Raw genomic sequence first — 18,358 nt, 5'->3', positions numbered from 1 at the left:
ATAAAAATATATGACCATCCATTTATTGAGATTTGCTTTGATCAAAGGAAAAAAGACTTAACTTGCCCAACTATCTCATCATAGAACTCTATAAGGAGACTATGGTACCATCCTTCAAACGAATATTCTAGATTGTTTGGTTTCATTCATGAACTTTATTTTGGCTAGCAAACTAATATAACAATATATTTCTTGTGTTTCATGAAATTTATTCTGGCCAACAAACTAATATAACAATACCTTGTCTTCCATTACTTGCAAAATAACAATGGTTTTCCTTCCAAGTCAAAATTTATCCTTTAGCACTCACCTAAGTCAAGTGTTTCCCTGTTTCATAGCACAAAGAACTTCGACATGGGGCTCAGCCTGGGGGTCAGGTTTTATGTAGCATAGAGTGACGAAGTGGGGACTTGTGATTTTTCTTAGGTAATTCATTTCATTTTGTCTTCTGTAGTGGTTAATGTGTGGAATGCTCGATTAGTGTTGTCCAATTGAATATCAAAACAGCTAGAAAAGGGGCCATTTTTTTCTATGGATAGCCTTGGAGGGTGCAAGCCCTATTCTTTCAGCTTCGATCCTCTTTCGCATAGCCCCACAATAATACCATTCTTCCTACTTTTCCAAGCCATCACAAAAATAGCTAGAATGCCGACAGATCAACACCCATTCTCAGTAGGACCGAGTTCAACCTTGATGTTAGGTCTCTGTCTATTGCAGTTAGGTGCTGAGAATTCGAAAATAGATTTTGAGTTGTAGTTATCTCAACAAACCAATCAATTTTCTAGTATAGACAAATAAAAATTACAAATATAAAATAAGTCTTACTTAATGTATAAAAATATATCACCATCCAATGATTGAGATTTGCTTTGATCAAAGGAAAAAAGACTTAACTTGTCCAACTATCTCACCATAGAACTCTATAAGGAGATTATGCTACCATTGTTGAAACATATATTCTAGATTGTTTGGGTTCTTTCATGAACTTTATTATGACAATCAAACTAATATAACAATACCTTGTCTTGTAGTACTTGCAAAATAACAATAGTTTTCCTTCCAAGAAGTCACAAATAAAACCAATCTCAAATAAAACCATGTGTGTTGAACTGCAATCTGTTGCATCAATTTGAAAGAACAATTGAAACCCATCTTAGTGGAGAGAAAACCATTTTAATGTTATCCAAATAAATGGAAACCCATTTCAATTAAGTTAAAACAAAAGACACTAATTTCAATCAAACAAATCATATTTTTAGTGCAATCCAAATAAATTAAGGAATTTCATTGAAGTTACCTCTTATTGTAAATTGCGTTGGGAATGAATCCTTTATAGTAATGGGTTCCCTTAGTTCTCTAGCTTGGATCATATTTCTGCATATCGCCACAATAAGACCATTCTTTCTACTTTTCCAAGCCATCACAAAAATAGTCAAAATGCCAGCAAATCAACACCCATTATCAGTAGGACCGAGTTCAACCTTGTTGTTAGGTCTCTATCTATTGCAGTTAGGTGTTGAGCACCCGAAAACACATTTTGAGCTACAACTATCTCAATAAACCAATCAATTCTCTAGTATATACAAATAACAATTACAAAGATAAAATAAGTCTTAGTTAATGTATAAAAATATATGACCATCCATTGATTGAGATTTTCTTTGATCAAAGGAGAAAAAACTTAACTTGCCCAACTATCTCATCATAGAACTCTATAAGGAGACTATGGTACCATCCTTCAAACAAATATTCTAGATTGCTTGGGTTCGTTCATGAACTTTATTCTGGCTAGCAAACTAATATAACAATAGATTTCTTGGGTTCATTCATGAACTTTATTCTCACCAACAAACTAATATGACAATATCTTGTCTTCTAGTAATTGCAAAATAACAGTAGTTTATCTTCCAAGAAATCACAAATTTCTCCTTTAGCACTCACCTAATTCAAGTGTTTTCCATGTTTCATAGCACTGAGAAATTCAACGAGGGGCTCAGCCTAGGAGTCGGGTTTTGTGGAGCAGAGAGTGACAAAGTGAGGACTTGTGATTTTTATCAAGTAATTCATCTCCTTTTGTCTTCGGTAGTGGTTAGCGTGTGGAATACTCGGTTAGTGTGGTCCAATTGGCAATCAAAGTAGTTGGAAAAGGGGCCATTTTTTGTGGATAGCCTTCGAGGGTGAACTCCCTATTCTTTTGGCTTGGATCCTCTTTCTACATAGCCCCACAATAAGACCATTCTTCCTACTTTTCCAAGCCATCACAAAAAATACAAAAGGCTAGCAGATCAACACCCATTATCAGCAAGACCGAGTTCAACCTTGTTGTTAGGTCTCTACCTATTGTAGTTAGGTGTTGAGCACTCGAAAATAGATTTTGAGTTGCAACTATCTTAACAAACCAACCAATTCTCTAGTATATACAAATAAAAATTACAAAGATAAAATAAGTATTAGTTAATGTATAAAAATATATGACCATCCAATGATTGAGATTTTCTTTTCTCAAAGGAAAATGAGACTTAACTTTCCCAACTATCCCATCATAGAACTCTATAAGGAGAGCATGGTACCATCCTTGAAACAAATATTCTAGACTGCCTGGGTTCATTCATGAACTTTATTCTAGCCAACAAACCAATATAACAATATCTTGTCTTCTAGTAATTGCAAAATAACAATATTTTTCCCTCTAAGAAGTCACAAATTTCTCCTTCAACACTCACCTAAGTTAAGTGTTTTCCTATTTCATAGCATTGAGAACTTCGATGAGGGGCTCAGCCTAGGAGTCAGGTTTTGTGGAGAAGAGATTCACAAAGTGGGGACTTGCGAGTTTTCTCAAGTAATTCATCTCTTTTTGTCTTCTGTAGTGGTTAGTGTGTGGAATTCTCAGTTAGTGTGATCTAATTGGCAGTTAGAGCGGTTGGAGAAGGGGCCATTTTTTTTTTTTTGGTGGATGGTCTTGGATAGTGCACTCCCTATTCTTATTTTTTTTCTACCTCAAGAGGCCCCATAGCTTCTTATGACCATCAGAGGTTTTGGTGTTGGTGACTTTAAGGGCTCCCAAGGGAAAGAGAATTTATCGTAGTAGGATTGGAGGCCACCTTGAGAGGCACATTTGTGTAGAGTTTTGGCACTATATTTATGTTGAAGCCATAATTGGGGTCAACCTGTTTGTACTATGTTGCATCTTTAGAGGAGTGGTCATTGAATTTCCCTCACCTCGACCAATTCGGGTGTTGGTTTTAGTTCTTTATGTTATCTCTATGAGAGGAGTGGGGCTTACAAGAAGTATTTTGAGTGCCCCACAAATTTGGTGTGGGGAGACAGAACAATCTTAGCTTTCGAAGGGGGTGTGCATGTGTGATGGGAGTGTTGACAATGTTGTTGTGGCCTGGTCCTTTGTTTTGGGGCCATGAAGTTGTATGAGAGGCCTACCCATGTAGAACCAAAGAGGTAGGTCAAGTTGTGGTGGAGGTTAGAGGGGATAGGGAGAAAGGCCTCAAGTGGTTCCACCTATTGATGAAGGTGAGTTGGAGCAGTCACTCAATGGTTCCCCAGGATAAGTGGACTTGCCTCCTCCTTTTGAATCCCTATAAGCTCAAATTTTCCTAGTGCAAGTATTGGTTGATATATAGTAATGGGATCACCACAATGATAGGAAAAAAGTTATCAGCTTTCTCAATGATATTCAACATAACCATTGGCATATCCTTGACCATCATGACTCCCTTCGCCATAGCCAAAAGAGGCTCCAATATTGGATGGATAGTTTCGAGGATTGTATGGAACACATGGAATCACATGTTCACAACACTTTCCATTTCCCCGATAAGGGTGGTAATGATGCGCAGGATCTGAATAATGCTAATGTGTAATGTGGCAAGTAGGATATATTTTGTTTTTTGAAAAATTTTGGGCCTTTTGGGCCATCGATGTGGTCTTATAGCTTTGTACTAATGTTATCGATGTTTTTTTTGTACTTGATGGCCAACAAATCTGGTAGGAGTGAGGCCTTAAGATTATGAACAAATATCTCCCCACGATGTACTCTATTTAAGAATTAATATAAATGATAAAATAACAAAAAAAGAAAGCACATGGATAAAATGCAGATCAGAGCGATGGTTAGGATTTCTAAAAAAAGTTCTCTACGTCGATGCCACCCACCAAACCATAGAACTGAGAGCTAATGGCAATCGCAGGACGGGCCACAGGAAATTTGAAGAGATTAAGGGAGGAACGAACAAGGAGAGGAAGTTGGAAGCGGATCTAGATGATGATCCTATGTGCCTACAAACTGAAATGAGTCGGACTCAGCACGACCTTCTGCAACGAGGGATTAGCTTGAACCTCATTAAAAACCCTCAGAAGTTTTTGGGTTGGATGGAGGCATTCAGTTCTCATGGCCCCCGAAACTCAGAAAGCCCAGCAAGCTGCCAAGGGCGAATCCTGCAACACCCGTCTAGACAGGCCGAAGAGACTAGTGAGTCTAACCGTTGCTTCAAGCTGAGGCAAAAATGACCAGCAATTAGACAACTCATAATCATGGCACTCAAAGCCGATGGATCCGGCCTCATTTATAACATGACCTCATACAATCACCTTTCCTCGACTGCTAATCAGAGGTATGTTCCATGGGAATGCTACTATGGCACAGATCTGGAGAAGAAAGGAATAGATGGTGCACTAATATACTCAGATCCATCAGATTCAGAATCATTAGCAGTAGATCGAGCTCTATTTCAGATAGATTCAGACAATACTGACCCGGATCTGATCCAAATATTCATTGAAACACTAGAAGGTAGGAATATCTGCATGTGAATTAGGAGAGGGAGTCAAATCCAAGACTTAAGTCACAAAATCTAGACACACTTAGGCTTACCAGCAAGCATGCAAACCCTAATTTACTCAAGACACAACCTTCAAGATAACCACACACTACAAGATTATGGTATTGTCACAGACTCACATATCATAGTCAATCTGTGACTACGAGGTGGATTCTCTAGAACCAATTCAAAGGGTGCAGTCACATTTGAAGACGCAGTCATGGTGAAAGAAAAAGCCCAAATCAAACCAGCATTACCCCCTGAACTACAAGGGCCGTACATAGTGGAACAAAAGCCTTAGAGTCCTGCTTTCACAGTCACAACACCTGATGATCCAGGTGGATGTTGGTGGCCACCCACCTATCCCATTTGGACCCCCACGATTGTTTCTTTAAGTTTTTTAGTTTCCTTAATTGTAGCACAATTTACTATTTTTAGCAGTTTTTTGGGTCTTGAACTTTTGGAGTCATTTTGAGGCCCTAAATGATAGTTTTTGGAAAATATGGGAGCAATATAGGCCCAAGGATTAATTTTTATCTTCTCAAAGTTGTAGATCTCAGATAGATCTTTCTAACGAGATATTCTACGCATCAAACGGAGATCGTATGCCAAAGTTACGACCCCGGGTAGTTGATGTACCAATTTACTCGAGCGGGGCCAACAGTTTGGCGTTTCATCTTCTAGGGTTAGGGTTTTTGGATGTTTAGGGTTTTCCATTGTTTCTCAGCAATAAATAGGCATTCGAACCTCATTGTAACACAGTTCAAAGGCATGTAGCCGTCACATCTCTTCTTAGAGATAAACTACCACCACCCTAGCTTGTTTATTTCCATTTCTGTTTGTAAGCATATTTTAGTATTTTACATTAATGAAATGAAGTATTATTTCCGCTAGATATTTGTGTTTATGGTTATTTCTATAATTTGTTGCGTTCTTGTATAAATCCAGATCACCTGAGGTAAATGGGTTGTATACATATTCTCTTACCAAAGCAGTCATATGCAGATTTAACGGTTTTTGACCTAAATATGATCTTTTGCATCAATGAATATTTGCTGCATGGACACCCACTTGTGAAATCCACTTATTTTCCAAGGGGATTTTTATTGTCAGATTCAGCACAGTTCAAGAAAAAGAATATATAATCAATAAAGAACCATGGTTCTGGGGCAACGCAGGGATCTTCATGACCCCTTGGTTCGCAGAATTTGATGCCAACACAATGGTGGTATCAAAAATGCCTGTTTGGGTCAGATTACACAATCTCCCATTACACTTCTGGCATCATCAATTTTTAGAAGGTATAGGGAACTCCCTAGGAAAGTTCTTAAATATTGATGTGGACAAATACACAAGGGGCATATTCACTTTTTCCTGGATATGCGTTGAAGTAGACCTTAGTCAATGACTACCAGACAATATTACATTGATCTTCAATGATACACACTGGACACAACATTTAGACTATGAAAATACAACTTTCTGGTGCCATGGATGTTTGCAAACTAGCCACCTACACAATTCCTACCCACAAGCTAAAAAAGACCCCAAAAGGAACAAGAAAAAACCAAAAAAACCAAAAGGTTGGCAATGCATAAACACCCTAGAAGAAGTAACAGGGCAAGCATCAGCAACATAAAATAATGCAGAAAAGGATTCATAGAAGGACCATAACAGCACACAAAAGGAGGAGATAGACCACACCATTGCCTGCATTTTGAGGCCCAACAACCCCTTGCAGCATCAGGAGTCCCAAACAACAGGAAAGGAAGTAAACAACAACAAACGAACTCATGGATCAGAGGGATCCGATTCTGACAAAGAATATCCTATAAACACAAATGAAAATCAAATGTCCATTGTAATCTCCACTCCCAACACTGAAGGATGGAGAAAAGTGGAAAAGAAGAAAGGTAGAAGAGAATAGGTTAGCTATAATTTTTAGTTTCTATGTTTTCTGTGTTAACAGAATCAACTCATTTGCATATGCTATTTAGCATCTACAACATGTAATTTTGTCTTATGAATAAAATTACGATTTTTCCAAGGGGAAAAAAATATAAAAAGAAAGCACACAGGCCCGCCAAAGAACCTAGAGGGGAGAACTAGATAAAGCCCAAAAATGGGTAACCAGACATTACAAAGTGGGTCTGCAAACCCCAATAGAAACTCTAAAACAAGAATGGGTGCAAGGCCCACATACAAGACCCAAATGGGTCACTGACATTCTTGGGCCAAAACCCTTAAGAGGAGTTATGGAAAGATGACCACAAAACCTTGATAAGAAAAGGTGGCAACCTGAAGAAAGAAATGGTGAATTCCAATGCTCAAACCAACAAAGAGAGAAGCCTCATGGCCCAAAAAAACCCACGAAAACCTTCACGCTAGTGAACACCAAATGCACAAGCAAAAGTGGCCAACAAAAAATGACATTAGGAAGACTAGACAATGACAGACCTCAAACAAGAAACCCCATAACAAAAGCATAACAACTAAGAGGATAGTCGATGAAAGCCAACTCAAACCGTGCAGTATAAAAGGAAACCCACAAGCAACATTGTCTTTGTCACTAGCACAGAAAGGTACCACAACCACTAAAAGAAGGGAAACATGAACTAGAGACAAAGGTCACTAAGGTTCCAACTACCCTACCCACCACTCCTTCAACTCCCCTTTTCTCACCACCAATTAAATAAGAAAATTCTCTATATTTATGAATGGTAAAAATATTAAAATATTTAAATTCAATCAAAACATAAAAATATAAATTACATTGAAATATTTTAACTTTTCAAATAATTTATATAATAATCACAATTTAATTTCAATTACAACTAGTTACATGGATATCTTTCAATATGATTTTGGCTTCATGTATAATGGACTTAATGGAATTTTTTGTTTTATGGTTATTAGATATAAGTTGTAGGTGTTTTTGTATGTTTTTTTTATTATAAAATGGTTCATATATTGTATGTGGGAGTGTAGGTATAATTTATATTTATAATAATTTTGATAATTGTGTTTTATTAGAAAGCACTGTAATAAAATAAATTTAATTTGATAAAAATATTTTGTTAAAAATATTTGTATTAAAATAAATTGTAGCTCATTGTTATAATGAAGGATTACATATGAAAGGGAAATGTCTATAATATGAAAGAGCAATATCTATAATTTTATAGACATTGAGATTTACTCAACAAAACGTTCATTAAATTTTTATTTAATATTATATTTTTTTGAGAGAGAACTTATCTTGTATGAATAAATATTTAAAAAAAAACCAAAAAAAATGACAATAATGTTGAATAGAAAAAATAATACACGTATAATAGATATGTTTGTTTTTGAGTTTCAAGTTTGATACATTACTATAAGTTTGAATACATAGTGGATTAATAAGCTCCCTATGTGATTCTTCTACGTAGGTGACCTATTTTCTCTCTTCCTTTATATTCACTATTTGTATTCATTACTATTTTTGAATAAATAATGGATTAATAGGCTTCATGTGTGATTCTTCCATCTAGGTGACTTATTTTCTCTCTTCCTTCATTATAGGGTGTTGTGGGTCAATATTCTCTTTCATTCCCTCTTCTTCTACTCATATAGCCAAATCATATTTGATTGAGGAGTTAAAAGTGAGTATCATTTTTATTTATTTATTTATTTTCTAGAGTTTTGTGTTGGATGTGTCAAAAAAGAAATGGAGGCTTGAACTTCTATAGAGATTTTAATATGGTGCATCATCATAATCAAGGGTTGCTAGCAGGGGTGATATTTATAAGATAGGTTGAGAGGCAAATGATATGTACATTAGAGGGTTCTTATGATCAAGTGTTGCGCCTCCATTACTTCAACCAACTAAGTAGGCTTCAAATAAGATTACCTTCAGCACCTAGACATGGAAGTATCGTTGGAATGTGCAACAATGCCACCTATTTCAAAACATTATTTGTATTTAAAGGTCACTAATTTATAGTCCAAATTATGATTACAAGTATAATATTTTATTAGAAAATTAATTTATGTCAGAAAGCCTTACTAAACTCCACACACACACACACACACACACACAAATTATGATTACAAGTATAATATTTTATTAGAAAATTAATTTATGTCAAAACGCCTTACTAAACTCCATGTCCACACACACACACACATGTTATGTTGTATATGTGCTTGATTTCCTCAATTTCAAAATGGATTTACATAAAGCATTCCTTATATTATGAAGAGAATCAAATGGATTTAACACCATAAAAAACCACTCTAATTGTACAAATTACATAACTCAAACTTAAAATTCTAAAATATATCTACCATATTTGGTGTAAAAAATGCTAAAAGTAAATAAATTAAATACCCAATAATTACACTAAAATATACAAACAATATCATAATAAGATATTACATATTAATAATTAATTTTACTTTATATTTTCTATTATTGTGCCGAGAGGAGCATTCTACAACCCAGTATGACCCCGATGTGTAAGTATGTCTGTGCTCAAAGTTAAATTTTAGCTACTGTCAGGCAACACAAAAATAAAAAATTAGAAATCTAAATAATGTTTGTGTTTGACTCTCCAATAAATAATAATAATGAAAATAGAAAAATTTAGTGTTGGCCCAAAACAAAAATGAAAAAAACCTTATAGATTAAAGAAAAAAAAACTACAATACAATTAATTCATGCGTTTAAATAAAAAAATCACAATACAATTATCTCATGAGTTTAATAGTTCTTTTATCATATACTTTGAATTTGAATGCATCATAAATTTACCTTCAACAAAAAAATTTACCACATTAAAAGTCCAAATTAGGTAAAAGTTTAAACATATTTACTCTTTACTAAATTACCATTTCTTAAATCAAAGTAAAAAGGTTAGTTCAACACAATGAATCTAAAATCTTCCTCTAAAATCTTTTAATATTTGTTTTAATTAATTATTTTTAAAATGAATCTTTAGAAGGAAAACCATATCCTATGGATATATTAAAATCTCTATACACAATTATTTCCACATCAAAGTTGTAATATTCCAAAATATTCATTTGATGTAGTTTTACTATAAATTTTGTTATCATGTCATGTAAAAAACATCATTAAATCTAATAATAATATTGAAAGATTAATTTTCATATTAAAATTATTATTAAATGTAATATTAATATTAATATTAATATTATTCAACTTAATAACTTTTAATTAATACAATATTAAAATTAATATAATATTAATTTTTTTATATTATAATGATATATATTAACTCTAGATATATATGGGAGGGAAGAACAAAGACATAGAGTGATAGAGGTGGAGAGATAGAGGGAGTGAGAGAAAGGAGAGAGGGAGGGATAGAGAGATGGAGTTGGAAGGAGAGAAAGGGAGGGAAGAAGAAAGACATAGAGAGAGAAAAGTGGAGAGAGAGAGGGAGTGACAAGGAAGAGATGGAGAGAGAATGTTTATGCTTGGGGGTGAGATAGAGAGACAAAGAAGGAGAGATGGAGAGAAAGGGGGGAGATAAGGAGAGAGGGAGGGAGATAGTGACAGATTGGGGAGAGAGAGAGAGAGAGAGAGAGAGAGAGAGAGAGAGGGGGGGGAGCGGGGGGGAGGGATAGAGGGAGGTGGGAGAGAGAGGAAGGAAAAGAGAGAGGATGTGAGAGAGAGGAAGGGGGGGAGAGAGAGAGAGAGAGAGAGAGAGAGAGAGAGAGAGAAAGAGAGTTGAGGGGGAGGGATAGAGGGAGGTGGGAGAGAGAGGAAGGAAAAGAGAAAGGATGTGAGGGAGAGAAGGAGAGAGGAAGGGGGAGAGATGTTAAGGTAAGAAGAAAGACACATAAAGAGAAATGTGGAGAGAGTGAGAGGGAGTGATAAGGGAGATGGAGATAGGAGAGCAGGAGGGAAGAGAGATAGAAGGGGGGAGAGAGGGAGAGAAGGGGAAGAGAGAGAGTGAAGGAGAGGAAGAGGGAGGGAGAGTTATATAGATATATAGAAAGAGTGTGTATGTTTTGGGGGTGATATAGAAAGACAAAAGAGATATAGAGGGAGATAGAGATATAGATAGAAGGTAAAGAGAGGGAAGAAGAGAGAGATAGAGAGCATGCATGTTTGGGGGGTGAGATAGAGAGCCAAAAAAGGAGAGATGGAGTGAGATATAGATATATATGGAGGGGGGAGAGAGGGAAGAATATTTCTTGCACTATATGCATTGATTTCAGTGTAGATGGTGATTTATAATTCTATTTGATTGGTTTCACTAAAGGAGATAAAATAAATTATAGGCTAGAGGAGGAATGAAGAGAGAGAGAAGGAGGGGAGTGAGAGAGGGAGGGAGAAAGTGGCAGGGTTGGAGTGAAGAGAGAGAGAGAGAGAGAGAGAGAGAGAGAGAGAGAGAGAGACGGGGGGAGAGAAAGGGATAGAGAGGAAGGACAAGAGAGAGGGAGGGAGAGAGAGGAGGAGAGAGGCCTGGGACAAAGAAATGGAGTTGTAAGGGGAGAGAGGGAGGGAAGAATAAATACATAGAGAGAGAGAAGTGGAGAGAGAGAGAGAGAGGGAGTGACAAGGGAGAGATGGAGAGAGTGTGTGTATGCTTGGGGGTGAGATAGAGAGACAAAGGAGATATGGAGGCAGATATAGATATAGATGGAGGGGGAGAGAGGGAAGAAGATTTATTACACTAGATGCATTAATTTTAACATACATGGTGATTTCTAATACTATTTGATTGCTTGCACTAGATGCATTGATTTCAGTGTAGATGTTGATTTTTAATGATATTTGATTTCTTGCACTAGATGCATTGGTTTCAGTGTAGATGTTGATTTCTAATCCTATTTGATTGCTTGCACTAGATGCATTGATTTTAGTGTAGGTGTTTTCTAATTCTATTTGATTTCTTGCACTAAATGCATTGATTTCAGTGTATATGGTTATTTATAATCCTATTTAATTGCTTATACTAGATGCATTGATTTCATTGTAGATGGTTATTTACAATCCTATTTGATTGCTTGAACTAGATGCATGGATTTCAATGTAGATGTTGATTTCTAATGATATTTGATTTCTTGCAATACACGCATTGATTTTAGTGTAAATGTGATTTCTAATCCTATTTGATTTCTTGCACTAGATGCATTGATTTTAGTGTAGATGTTTTCTAATTCTATTTGATTACTTTCACTAGATGCATTTATTTTAGTGTAAATCTTTTCTAATTCTATTTAATTGATTTCACTAGATGCACTGATTTTTGTAACAACCCCAGTGAAATTCTCATGTAATAAAAGTTAATAAAGGAAAAATAAGACCATGGTTAAGGGAAACTTATTCCAAGATGAGTGTTGGGCAAATATATCCTAGTGGGCATTACTGGATGTGTTTTTGGCTAAGGAAAATTGGCAAAAGCTAAGGCAAAAATGCATTTTTGGCACATTTATTTATGAAAATAAAGGAAATTAGGAGAAAAGTAAGGTGAAAGATCATAGGTTTCATGTGAGGATCAAAATGAAGGAAGATAATGGAAAATGAAGAAAATATAGACCTTGTTAATAAAAAATCTTATCAGGATCAATTGGTAACCTTTTGTTAGTTCAAGTTTGGAGATCTCTCATTATTATCTCTCTCTCTCTCACTCTTGGTCACTTAGATTTTTCTTGGGGCACTCTAGCTTTGGATCAAGGAAGGAAAAGCAAGAAAGGATCAAACAAGAAGAGGAGGACCAGGAAGCTTCAACAGGAAGACTTGCAGGTACATATTGCATGTGTGATTTCCTAGCTATTTTTGGCATGCATGGCTTTGGATGTTGGTGTATGGTTCTATTTCTATCGGTGGCATGGTTTTCTCAGGTTATGATAGTGGTTTTCAGCCTAGCCTTGCCTTTTTCCAGATGTCATGGTGTGTTGGGATGTTTATTTCGGTTTTGAGCTTTGGTTTGCTGGATGGATTTCAGAATCTAGGACAGAGGTGGTCTCAAGTTCCATTCCCAAAGGCCTAAGAATTCCTTGACCAGTTTGGTGGGATACACAGTAAATCCAAAGGAAGGAGTCTCAGTTTAGGGCATAGTGATCTAGGTTAGGATTGTGGTAAAGCCTGAGAGACTTGTCTTGGTTTAGGGCCTAGTGATCTGAGATTGGATTGCGGTAAAGCCAGAAAGACAAGGAGATGGAAAATTCCTCAAGGATATTGATGGATTCCAGATGGCATTACAAGTTTGGTTCGGTTGTGATCAGAGCACTAGTTTTGGTGTGATCATGGTTTGATGAGGGTGGAGGTGGTTCAACTTTGGATTCCCTTGGTTGTTTTGGATTGGTTTTTCTCTTAGATCCCTCATTCATGCTTGGAATATGGCACGAAGGTGACTGGCTCAAAGAAAGATTTGGTTCATCCATGTCTACATTTAGTTGGTATGTGGAAGTCCTGAACCTAGTCGGATTTGCATATGATTAATAAAAGCTAAGTTCTCTTACTTTTGCACTTGTTTATATGTAGATTTAATGGTTGTTATACCTCTGTTATTTTCATGGTTAAATTTTGGTTATATGCATGGTTATGTGACTGGTTCATGTCATGGTTATTTCATGTATTTACTTGTACTTGTTAAATGATGGATGCAAGAACTAATTGATGTTATAACAATTCAATGGAGAAGGTGGTGATCTTTCCTGTTATGTTTCATAATTTTTTTCAGTCATTCATGCTCTATCTTGTATCCTAGACCTGTAGGTTGCATTGATGCCAATTGTTTGATAGAATGTTAGTCCAAGTTGGGGATGCTCAGACCTAGTCCTGAGGTTGATTTTTATGTCTCAGTATTTTCATCATGTATTTGATGGATTATGGAAGTTGTAACAATTTCTGGGTAGTGGCCATGATTCTAGACTAAAAAAAGTGCCTTGAATTCCACAGTTTCTAGCATGGGTCTATTGGGAAAAGTCGCTAGACGCTCGCACATAGGCTTGTGAGAGAGACTTGAGACCACTGGAGGCTCTCATGCCTATAGCATGAGAGAAACCAAGGCTCAAGAGGCTTAAAACATCTGTATGACTTAGGGACAAGATGTTTGAGTGGCTGACATGTCTCTTGAGGGTGTTGTTGCTGATGTGGAAGGTTTGGTTGTTGTGTCCTGTTGATTCCATTTCCTTAAGGTCACCAAGTAGGTTGAATCCCTTATAATGGCCTCTCTCATTGCATGTTTACCTTGGTTGGCTGGTTACTTAGGTAGATGTGGGAGGAGGGGGTGTTACAGAGTGGTATCAGAATGTGGTTGCCCTCTCCTTGGGTGAAGGTGATGTCATGCATTCATGTTGGTTGTACATGTGCTATTCATCCTTGTGGTCTATATGATTATGCATGGTGTTGGTCATGATTGTAGTGATGTCACCATGGGAATAAGTATGTTGTTGTGTGAAGCATGTTTTCATGAGTGTATGACTGGTTACATGTCATTATATGTCGCGTACATGTGTCATTTTGTATGCTTGGTCATATTCTCATATGTTGTTTACGTTCTTGCATGCTTGATTACATGTATCATTCTTGTAGGCTTTGTTGCATGTGCCGACATTGATGCTTGATCACATGTGTTGCGCATGTGTGTGGTTGGTTACACCTTACTCATGCATCTTAATGTTTGCATGAAGTCAAGTTTACAATGGTGCCATGATGTTTTTTGTTATGAATGTAATCATGGTGTGTGTAGTTGGTATGTTCATGCATTGATGATTGGCCTCTAGCTATACCAATGGTTACATGGTTATGTGCATATGTATCACATGTTTATATGCTTTCATAATTATGTTATACATGTATCACGCTAATTTTATGATCTTGTAGATGAGATATCTTCCTCAAACTATGCTAAGGTACATTGGTTTATTGTGATTTGGTTTAGTTAACATAGTATGCCTTCTAGAAAAGAGATCAAATGGATAGAAAAATGGTAGACTACAAAGACTCTCCGTACGAGTCAGATGAGTGGTGTGGTGTTGGGAACTCTTCTGATTTTGCAAATACACTAAGAAGATTGAAGGAAGAGATAAGGAGTTGTAAGGCAGTGTTGTGGTAAAAAGGCAACTCCCCCATTATTCACTTAATTCTCATTATGGGGACCCTTTGATTGAATGGTTGGTCATATTACTATTTGATTTTGAGAGTTTTGATTCCCTAAATGAGGTTTTTTTGTTCTTATCTTCCTATCATAACTCGTTTGATCTCATTTGGACATTTGGTTTGAAAATGTTGCCTAGCTGATGATCAAACATTTTCACTACCCTAGCCTAATCAATTGTATAAATTTTCATTATCTTTAGCCCCTGAGACCAAGCTTTTCATTATAAATTGGCTTTGGCTTTTGTCACTTAAAAGTAGATATAACAATTTTATTATTATTAGTGATTGAATAGTGGCCAAAACCTTTTATGTTATCAGTGGCTTTTGCTTTAATATGTATAACATCAAAATACTTTTAAAAGTGGTTGTAGTTTATTGGAAAAAAGACCCATATACTACATAATACTCCTCTACTCCCTTATATCAGAGAATCCCCTGTCGAAGCTTTGTTATGTGTCACCGCTTAAAAGTTATGATAACCATAGGTCTCTGATCTCTGATAAACTATTCCTTCCTATAGGTGGAACTTTTAATTTACAAAGGAGACAAAGGATTTTATCAGTGGATGTAGTTTTTCAATACATATATTGAAGCTTTGATATCAGAGGAATTATTTAGAATTTCCGATATCTAAAGTTTCAAATCATACTAAGTGGTTGTAGTTTATTGTTCAGAGAAATCAAATAACCCACATGCCACATCATACTTTGCTCCTACATATCGAAGATACCATATTGAAAATTTATTTTTGTGACACCGCTTAAAATCTCTGACTTCCAATTGTCCAAAACCTCCTATCGCCGATTATGTGTCACCTTGGTTCTGATCTATGATATTCCAATCCCACTGATGTTGCGATTTCCAATGTATCATTCCTCCAATCTCCAATTTACAGCCAACTCCGACACATAGACCTGATATCATATTCAACTTTGGCCTATAAATTTATCACATCCAACATATCAAAACTTTTAAATGGTTCACCACTCTAATCTTCCAATAGACGAATCTGATATTGAATTTAATTGTAATTTATAACAATATTGGATCTGTGCCTAATGCACTCTAATATTTTATCTCCAATTGCGATATTCTTCAACTTCCAATTGTGATATTTCATTCACCTCTGATATTTGGACCTGATATGGTATTAACTCTGATCTAATCACAATATCAGTCCATTTAATCAGAGCTTTTATCATGAGTGACCATTTTAAATCACTGATAAATGGATGTGATACAGTAATTTAAAAATATTTCAATACGATGTCGTTCCTGATCCATATCAAAACCTCTCATATCGGAGTTTTTCGTTTGTGCACATTATTAAAACCATCGATTTCAATTTCTCCGATGCCATTCAGCTATTGCCACTTTTCCATTCTAAGGGTCGTTGTCTTATTAATATAAAAGCCACTACATTAAAATTAAAAGGTCTTGAGTCATATGTGTATTAAATTTTCCATCATGGCTAATTCCAATTTATCTATTACAGGAAAATTCCAAGGTTGATTCGAATAGATCATTCGATCAAATTGACACTCAGCCATGTGTCGAGATCCAAATTAAAATAGAAAGAGGAATTTAACACAAATGATGATCAATATCATGAATAGAACAAGCATGTCTATAAATCTACTTAGTAGTGGTCGACAGAAAACAAACTAAACTCAACAACAAGCTAAATTGGGCACTTTTATCAATAGAGGTGATTGACATTTGGCCTGTGATTCAACAGAGGAAATAACTACCTGATTTAATTATATCAGTGGTTGAGAGATACGTGGAGTTGTTGTTACTTTCACGATTTCACCTCAAGCTCTGTATAAATAATATCTTCGTGTATTTTAAAAGGAATTTTTTTTGCCGTGAGAGAAATTTGATAATTATAATTGCATAATAGGCATAGTTAGGCATTATTAGAATAGAGGATTTGAATCCAAGAGGAAGAGAAGCAGAGTAATGCTTGGTCTTGTAACCTATTTGTAGAGGGAGTTCAATTCTCATTCACACTAATGTTGTGAGGTTGAAGTCATTCTTTACAGATTGAAATCGAGTTACTGACGATAGGGGATTTTCACTACTGTAGTTTTTTGAGGTTCACGTAACTTGTTTCAATTATGTAATAAAACTTATTTATGTAAGTGCATGCATAGCACTGTTGTTTGCATCAATTATTGAAATAAATTCTTCAACTTTCAATTGCATTTCTGTTGTATGAGTATATTGGTTTGGCTTTAGCACTATTGTTAAATGTTATTTGATATGCCCATTTAAAATTTGGTCAAGCTATCTTGTAGGGTTAATCAGAAATGAGATTTGAAATTGAAACTTGTATAAGGATAGACATTTATCTCCTTGAGCTACTAGCTATCTAATAGTTTGATCTTATAGATGTCATGCTTCATAGATTTCATTTATTTTAACTATTTTAGTATTGTGGCATGAATATTTAGGTCCTTATGTATATGTTGTATTAGGAGTTGGCGTTATTTACAATTAAATGTCTAGTAACTACTTATTAGGAATTTAGTTTTTCATAATTTTTTTAAAAATGATTAGATCTTGTGAACTATTTCCCTGATCTAGTTCCTTCATTTTATTTCAATTCCTACCTTCTTCTTTTCCCAATATTTTAGCTTTCTCTTGATTAAGGGAAGGACTAATTCTTCCTTCAGTCGAGATAGGTTAAATATTAGATGCATTTTAGATTATACTTTACATTTATTTCTACTTACTGCATTTCAGAAGTCCCCTCATATAGGGGCAAACTTTAGTTGTGGCTTGGTTGAGAGCCAGATCATCTTAAGGAATAATTTCTTGCTAGATCAACAAGAGGGTTGATTTGATGTCTCTTCTCTATTGGTAGGTGAAGGTCATATTTTAAGCCAATGGAGATAGAGAGAAGGTAACTGGACCTAGTTTAACTAGTCGAAACCACCATTTCAATAGAAAAGGAACTGCTCTAAGTTCCCGACCGGGTGGTATCCCTTATAATGTTGAAGGAGAGATTTTCGAGCCTTCAACATTTTTGGTGCTAGAAGGAGGGCCTTGAGCTAGTTTATCTATTTGAAATTTTGTTTTATCGTTTTTAACTAATCATGGCTCCTATATCCATTCCTACTTTGGGTCATGCTTTCAGTTCATCCAAACCTAGCAGAGGCATGACCAAGAAGCAGATTGAGTCCTTGTCTAATTTGAAGTTTGATCGTGAGAGTGATTTTTTTGCCTTAGATCATATTTGTAATTTTGTAGATATATGTCAATATTTCAATATTACTATTGACAATGACATTTGCAGGTTTTTTACTCTGACATTCTGAGGACGAATCCGCAAATGGTTCAGAGTACTTCCAGCGAAGTCCATTCATTCCTGGAACCATTTCATGCAGGTATTTCTAAA

The sequence above is a fragment of the Pinus tabuliformis genome, chromosome 1_1, assembly GCF_031772625.1.
Source record: "Pinus tabuliformis cultivar Carrire ecotype Pingquan chromosome 1_1, CPIR1, whole genome shotgun sequence".
Lineage (NCBI taxonomy): Eukaryota > Viridiplantae > Streptophyta > Pinopsida > Pinales > Pinaceae > Pinus > Pinus tabuliformis.
The sequence above is the reverse complement of the archived record's forward strand: the minus strand, read 5'-3'. Positions refer to the sequence as shown.